General features: G+C 38.0%; 1 long non-coding RNA gene across 1 annotated transcript; it reads left to right on the plus strand.

Moving 5' to 3' along the window:
- Positions 1 to 1188: 1188 nt before the first annotated feature.
- LOC131274338 (uncharacterized) lies at positions 1189 to 4853 on the plus strand. The gene is made up of 3 exons (XR_009181573.2): positions 1189 to 1381; positions 2717 to 2801; positions 4666 to 4853. It is a non-coding gene; the product is annotated as an uncharacterized lncRNA (long non-coding RNA).
- Positions 4854 to 6518: the final 1665 nt, after the last annotated feature.

The following is a 6518-nucleotide window of genomic DNA, read 5'->3' on the forward strand; positions in this document are numbered from 1 at the left end:
AAGTGCCCTCAGCCTACCCAGGCAAGCAGGGTGGCTGGAATGGGCGACCACGCCCTCAGCCTGGTACTGGCGAAGCGCCCTCAGCCTACCCGGGCAAGATACATCAATAACGGTCACCTCCCGCTATCTCCCGCCTAGCCTAACATCTGGTCAGCTCTCACTTCCCCTTTCCCCTCCCCCATTCCAAACCTCTCCACCTGCCCTCTGATTAGCAACTGCTTACAACCACCTATCAGAAAGCAGTACCTGCCTGCACCTATCAAATCTCTCCATGCAGTCCCCAACCAATCCCCATCCCTATAGATAGATCTGCCCCCATCCCTAGTAACTGCTTATGGCAACCAACCTCAGGTCGCCTTTAGCTTAAGCCAATCAGAACCCTACACGCCACCCTAAGCCCTATAAAAGTGTGTACCCTTCTGGAATAAACCAGACTTGTGCCACCAGCCTGTCTCCGCGAGTTTCTTCCCGGAATCTCATGCGCCCTCCACACCTCGGAGCCACTGAGAGAAGTTGCAGAGGCCTCCATTGGCTCCTCTCCCCCCACCGGCAGTGCTATAATTCCTATCTCTAATCCTAGCATTTACTGTACATGAAAGCATAACAGGGGATATAGCAGCTAACTCTTTAAACCTACCTGAAAGAGCATGGTACATATGATTTAGTTCTGGGAACTAAGCATTGTGTGCAGAGATTTTGTTGCTATCTCCTTTCCTTCAGTTTTTGTGCTAACATTCCTATCTCCAAAACTATGATTTACTATATATGAAAGCATAGCCGGGGGTATAGCAGCTAACTCTTTAAACTTACCTGAAAGAGCATGGTACATATGATTTGTGGGAAACAAATGCATGTTGTTTCCATGGAAGCAAGTTACTTCCTTGACCACTGAGTCAAGCTGTCCCTTATGATTATCGGTGCAGATCACAATCATGGCTGGGAAAGAACACTGACAGGCGGAACAATAGCATATAGAATGGAACGACCTGAGTAGAAGATTTATGAGCATGGTTATTACTGATTTTTATAATAATAGTTCCAGTAAAGTTTGTTGGTGTTCATCAATCACTAGTTAATATAGAATGAGGTAAGGGTAATAGGTAACTTGATTTTGTGCTGAATGTCACATAGGTTAGGGGTATATATACTAGCCCCTTGACTCAATAAAGTTGTCTGATGAGCTTGAAAAATCAATGCTCTCAGATCCCCTGAACCCAATCTTTCTTTGTCTTTCATTCCCGATACCTCGGGTCACTGACCAAGACTCCGATAGGTGGCGCCCAGATGTGGGGCCCGAGGCAGAGGATTCATCAAGGCACAGCAGCGTAGGATCTTCCACCTCTGGATCGGGAATGCAGAAAGCTGAAAAGCCTTTTTTAAGGTAAGGAGCATCAAAATTAATTAACCCGGGTAGATTGCTGCTTCATATTATTAAGTTTTGCTTTCTGCTAGCATCAGGGTATGGGTAATCAACCAGGACGCTTGGAAGAATATTCACAGGTTTTGAAAACACTGTTGCATAGTGTAGGCATCACAGTTAAGACTGCAGATTTGTTAGAATTGTTTGCTTTGGTTCAAAAGCATTGTTATTGGTTTCAACCACAAGGAAAGAATTTGATGAATGTTAAGCAGTGGAGGCAAGTAATGAAAGCATTGGGGAGAGCATATCAGAAAGGAGAGAATATACCTGTATCAGTTTGGGCCTTAGGACAGCATATTGCTGCTGTATTAGATCCTTTGCAGTCTGACGAAGAGGAGGAGATTGTTCTTTTCTCAAGGGAGGAAATGGCTATGAATGATACAGGTAAAGACAGGAATTTGGAGAAGAATCAGGAAGAAGAGGAGTTATTTGAAGTTAAAGACACAAATCCGTTCTTAACTAAATCCATGTTGGAGCTAAATATTTCTAAGGTAAACATATATCCTAATTTGACTCATGAGGTTCCTTCTGCACCTCTGGAACCTGGAAAAGTACCTAGTGGACTTTTCTCTATGGACCTGCCTTATGTTAAAAGCAGCTTTAAGCCAAACCCTGTGCCTGTTACTCCATTAATGAGATGTCGTTTATAGGGATCTAGTCAAGGTGAGCCTCTGGAAATGCAAGCTGTAACAGCTTTTCCTGTAACTATTCAACAAATTCCTCCTGATGCTCGACACTCACAAGGGGGTGTCAAGTTTCATCCTTAACCAAAAACTTTTAAACTATTGAAAGATTTAAAATGGACAAAGATACTAAATAATGTCCTTGTTAGTGAAATCAGGCTTGTAAGAAAACTCTCTGTTAAAGTGTTAACTAAGATAAGGAAACTATTCTGGCAGCAACTCTGCAACCCCCCTGCTGTCTACATGAAAATGTAGCTGTGGGCTAGTGGGGTTAATAGAATTAAGCCACTGAAAAAAGAGAAAAACATGGCAACATTGGTGTTCTGTTTTATTTCCATGCTAATTCTAATTGGGCTTATTTAACCAAGATAATAAAATTAGTACAAAATTTTTATCAAGGTTTAAAAAGGAATTTTCAGTTTTAAATCAATAGTTTACTCCTGAACTTCAAGTCTCAGTATAGTCTTACAAAGTAATAATCCAAAAATGTGTGTTAACGGTCTGTCTAAACTGCTAAATTAGAGTTTTAACTACATTTATGCTGCTCAAGTTATCTTAACTGATTGCTGATAACTAATAAAAATGTTTCCAAGAACAAGCTTGCATGTTACAGGCAACATGGATTCCAGAAGAAATCTGAAGAAGTGATATTTAAAATGTGATATAATGGAGAGCTTAAAAGCAGCTATACCAAGAAAGTAAGAATTATGAGTTAATTGTAAACTGTATGTTTCTGTTACTGTGTTGTGATTGTTCTGTGTGTGTTTGTTCAATGTCAGTGTATATTTTGATACCTCCAGATGGTAATATAAATTAATAAAAATTTATAAAAGAGCTCTATTCAAATGGCCAAAAATTAAATAAGCACTTATATTAACACATAAGTTTACATGTTAATAAGATCTCTACAATGATAAAAATTGTGAGTCTTGATTAACAAAATTACTATAAGTCTTTATAAAAAGTTGTTCTTGCCTAGATTGAAATGAATAGCTTATTTTTCTTCACAGGATAATATGAAGGATGTAAAACTTAAATGAATATTAAAAAGGTTAAAAGTTTGTGAGAATGCTAATTGAAATTTAATAAGTTTTTGCAAAAAAGTGTGTTTTGCCCTAAAGTAGGATGGCTAATTTTCATAAACTCTTGGAACTTAAATGCATGTGGCAAGTTATAGAAAGTATTGTGGTTTTAATTATTATAAAAGAGTGTGTGTCACAAAAACAACCTCTTATCATAGATTAAAGTAACAACACTGTAGTATGCAGCAATCCCAAACACTGCTAGTTGTAAAAGTTAATGTCCAGCTGTGTTGCTATCACTTTGTTTTAAAACTTGCTAAGACTTTCTTTAGTGTCTTCTTAGACAAGTCAAGCCAGCTGCATTCCTCTATCTGTAAAAAACCCAACAATAAACTTCTGCAGTGCTTTTCAGGGCTATGTGCATAGCCCAACTATCTTGTACAATATTTACTGATAGTAATAGTAATTTAAAAAAGCAGCATACATTACTTCTTGAAAAGAACAGGCTTGGCAGACTCCAATGCTGCCATCATTAAGGTGTTAACAATATTTAAAGAACCTTTGAATATTGTCTCTGATTCTGAATATGTATGCCTTACTATTAAGCATATTGAAATGGCTCATATCTTTGTCACTGATGAATTATCTCAACTTTTTGCTGATTTGCAACATCTCATTAGATTAAGACAGCATCCTATTTACATTACACATATATGTTCTCATACATCTTTGCCTGGTCCTATAACAGCAAGTAATGCTCGAGCTGATTTATTAGTGGGGTGTATACAAAGTGCTCGTGATTACCATGCTTTAACTCACATTAATGCTAAAGGCCTGCTAAATAAATATCAAAAGTTAACAAGACTACAAGCGCAGGAAATTATCTGTACTTGTCCTACCTGTGGACCACTAACAGCAGTGCCTTTTCAGGCTGGAACTAATCCCAGAGGCCTGACTCGTAATCAATTATGGCAGATGGATGTTACTCACATTCCATCCTTTGGTAAACTACAATATGTTCATGTTTGTATTGACACTTATTCTCATTTCATGTGGGCTACTGCTCAAACTGGGGAACGGTTTCATCATGTTCACTCCCATCTCTGGTCTGCTTTTGCTGTGATGGGATGCCCTCTAAAAGATTAAAACTGATAATGGACCTTCTTATATTAGTAAATCCTTTGCTTCCTTTTGTAGGAAATATGCTATTGAACATGTTACCGGCATTCCCCATAATCCTACAGGTCAAGCTATTGTTGAGAGATGCCATCATACTCTCAAGACTATGCTTTTAAAACAAAAAGGGGGAGATGATGGTATGATATCACCTAAAGACCAATTGGCTAAAGCGCTATTTACCTTAAATTTTCTTAATGTTTATGATTCTACACCAGCTGAATGTCATTTTGGACATTCTCAAACATCCACAGAAATTGCAGAATCTGAGAATCAACCAGTATTTTGGAAAGATGTTTTAAGTAAAAAAAAAAAAAAGGCAGGGTTAAAGTATGGGGGGGAGGTTATGCTTTTATCATTTCAGAAAATGGAGAAGAAATCTGGTTTCCGGGAAAGGATTAAACCTAGGACTGAAGAAGTGGAGTCTTCTACACATATGGATCCTACTGATAGTGAGTGAAACCGGCAATGGTAATGGTAATTACACATATTGGGCTTATATCCCTAATCCCCCATTACTTTGAGTGTTAACCTGGAAAGATCCTTCTTTCCCTGTTTATTTGAATAAAACTATTATATTTCCTGGACCCGTGGATGATAGGTTACCACTTAAGCCACAAGAAGAAGGACAAAACATTTATAATCTCCTTCCATTTGATTTCTGACCTCTTTGCATTGGCAATCGCCCACCATGTATGGCTGTGAAAAATAGAACTATGATCAATTTTAGCCATAATAATACTAAATCTTTGGTAACTTTATTCCCATCCTGTCAATACCAAGAATATAAGTATCCAAGTTATAGTTGTCCTAAGAAGAATGCTGGTGATATGCAAAGATGGTATGAATGCCATATGGGAAAAGGATCTGTCATTTTCAATGATTCCTATGGAATACTTTGGGAAAGTGCCGCTATGGGAAATCCCAACAAATATAAGGGCAGATATATTTTAGTATGGTATAAATAGCATGGGACAACAAATTAGTAATATGCAGTATCCCTTTCATGATGCCCGTGATTTAGATGAAAAAATAATTTTTACCAAAAATAATAGTGATTGGAAAAATATAGGGAAATGGGTTCCTTTTCCATGGTGGCAATAGCACTGGAATCCATGATCAAAAACAAATATGGAAAGTCTTCTTAGGAGTGGTATCTACTTCTGAATGGAAAGGTAATAAAAGTATGGATGGACAATATTTACAATTAGATCAAATTCATAACTTTCAATCACATGTCAGAGATCCATATGTGTTTGTGGTAGGGAAGGCTACCATTATTGAAAATGCTTTGTTCTATAAGGATGGCGCTTTGTATACTTGCTTGTCTGAGAATATTTTACAGAATGGAGACATTATCACCTTGGCTCGCTGAAGACAAGGAGTGTGGATCCCAGTGAAAATGAATCTGATGTGGCAGTCATCACCTGAAAGTCATCTTCTTTTCCACCTGGCTCAAGGACTGTTGAAACAATCTAAGAGATTTTTGGGACTTCTCATAGCTGGCATTCTTGGCCTCATTGGTGTCATCACTGCTGCTGCCACTGCTGCTGTTGCATTGCATGAGATGGTGCAGACACAGCAATACATGCATGATTGGCACAAGAATGCAAGTGACTTATGGCATAGTCAGGAGCACATTGATGAAGGACTTAATAACAGAGTTAGTGATTTGGAATCTGCTGTTTTACACTTAGGAGACCAAGTTTAATTTGAATTTGTTAAGAGGATTGAAATGTGATTGGAATGAAAGTAATTTTTGTATTACTCCTTTGGATTATAACATTTCTATGTTTCAATGGAATAAGATCAGAAATCATTTGTTAGGACACAAAGGAAATATGTCATTAGAAATTGAGGAATTGCAGAAAAAGATTTTAGAAATGTCTCATAATCAGATATACGTAGATAGTGATAAGGACATCTTTAATGATTTGATTTCACATTTAAATAAGTTTAATCCTGTTGATTGGTGGAAATCTCAACATTTCTTATCTGCCTTAGGAATAGGGATATGTGTATTAATCCTGTTGCTCATGGTTGTCGCTTGCCTGGGAAAAGGTGTTTGCCAGAGATTGCACCATGTGTACACAATGGGACAAGCAAACATAGTACTTGCTAAAACTCTACAATAGTACCCTGAAGTCAGTGCGCTTGGCTGGTAGTCAATGATGGGTAAGACCCCCTGGGGGGCAACCTAAGACAGACACAGTCACC

This window comes from Dasypus novemcinctus, chromosome 18 (assembly GCF_030445035.2).
Source record: "Dasypus novemcinctus isolate mDasNov1 chromosome 18, mDasNov1.1.hap2, whole genome shotgun sequence".
In the NCBI taxonomy this organism is placed as follows: Eukaryota; Metazoa; Chordata; class Mammalia; order Cingulata; family Dasypodidae; genus Dasypus; species Dasypus novemcinctus.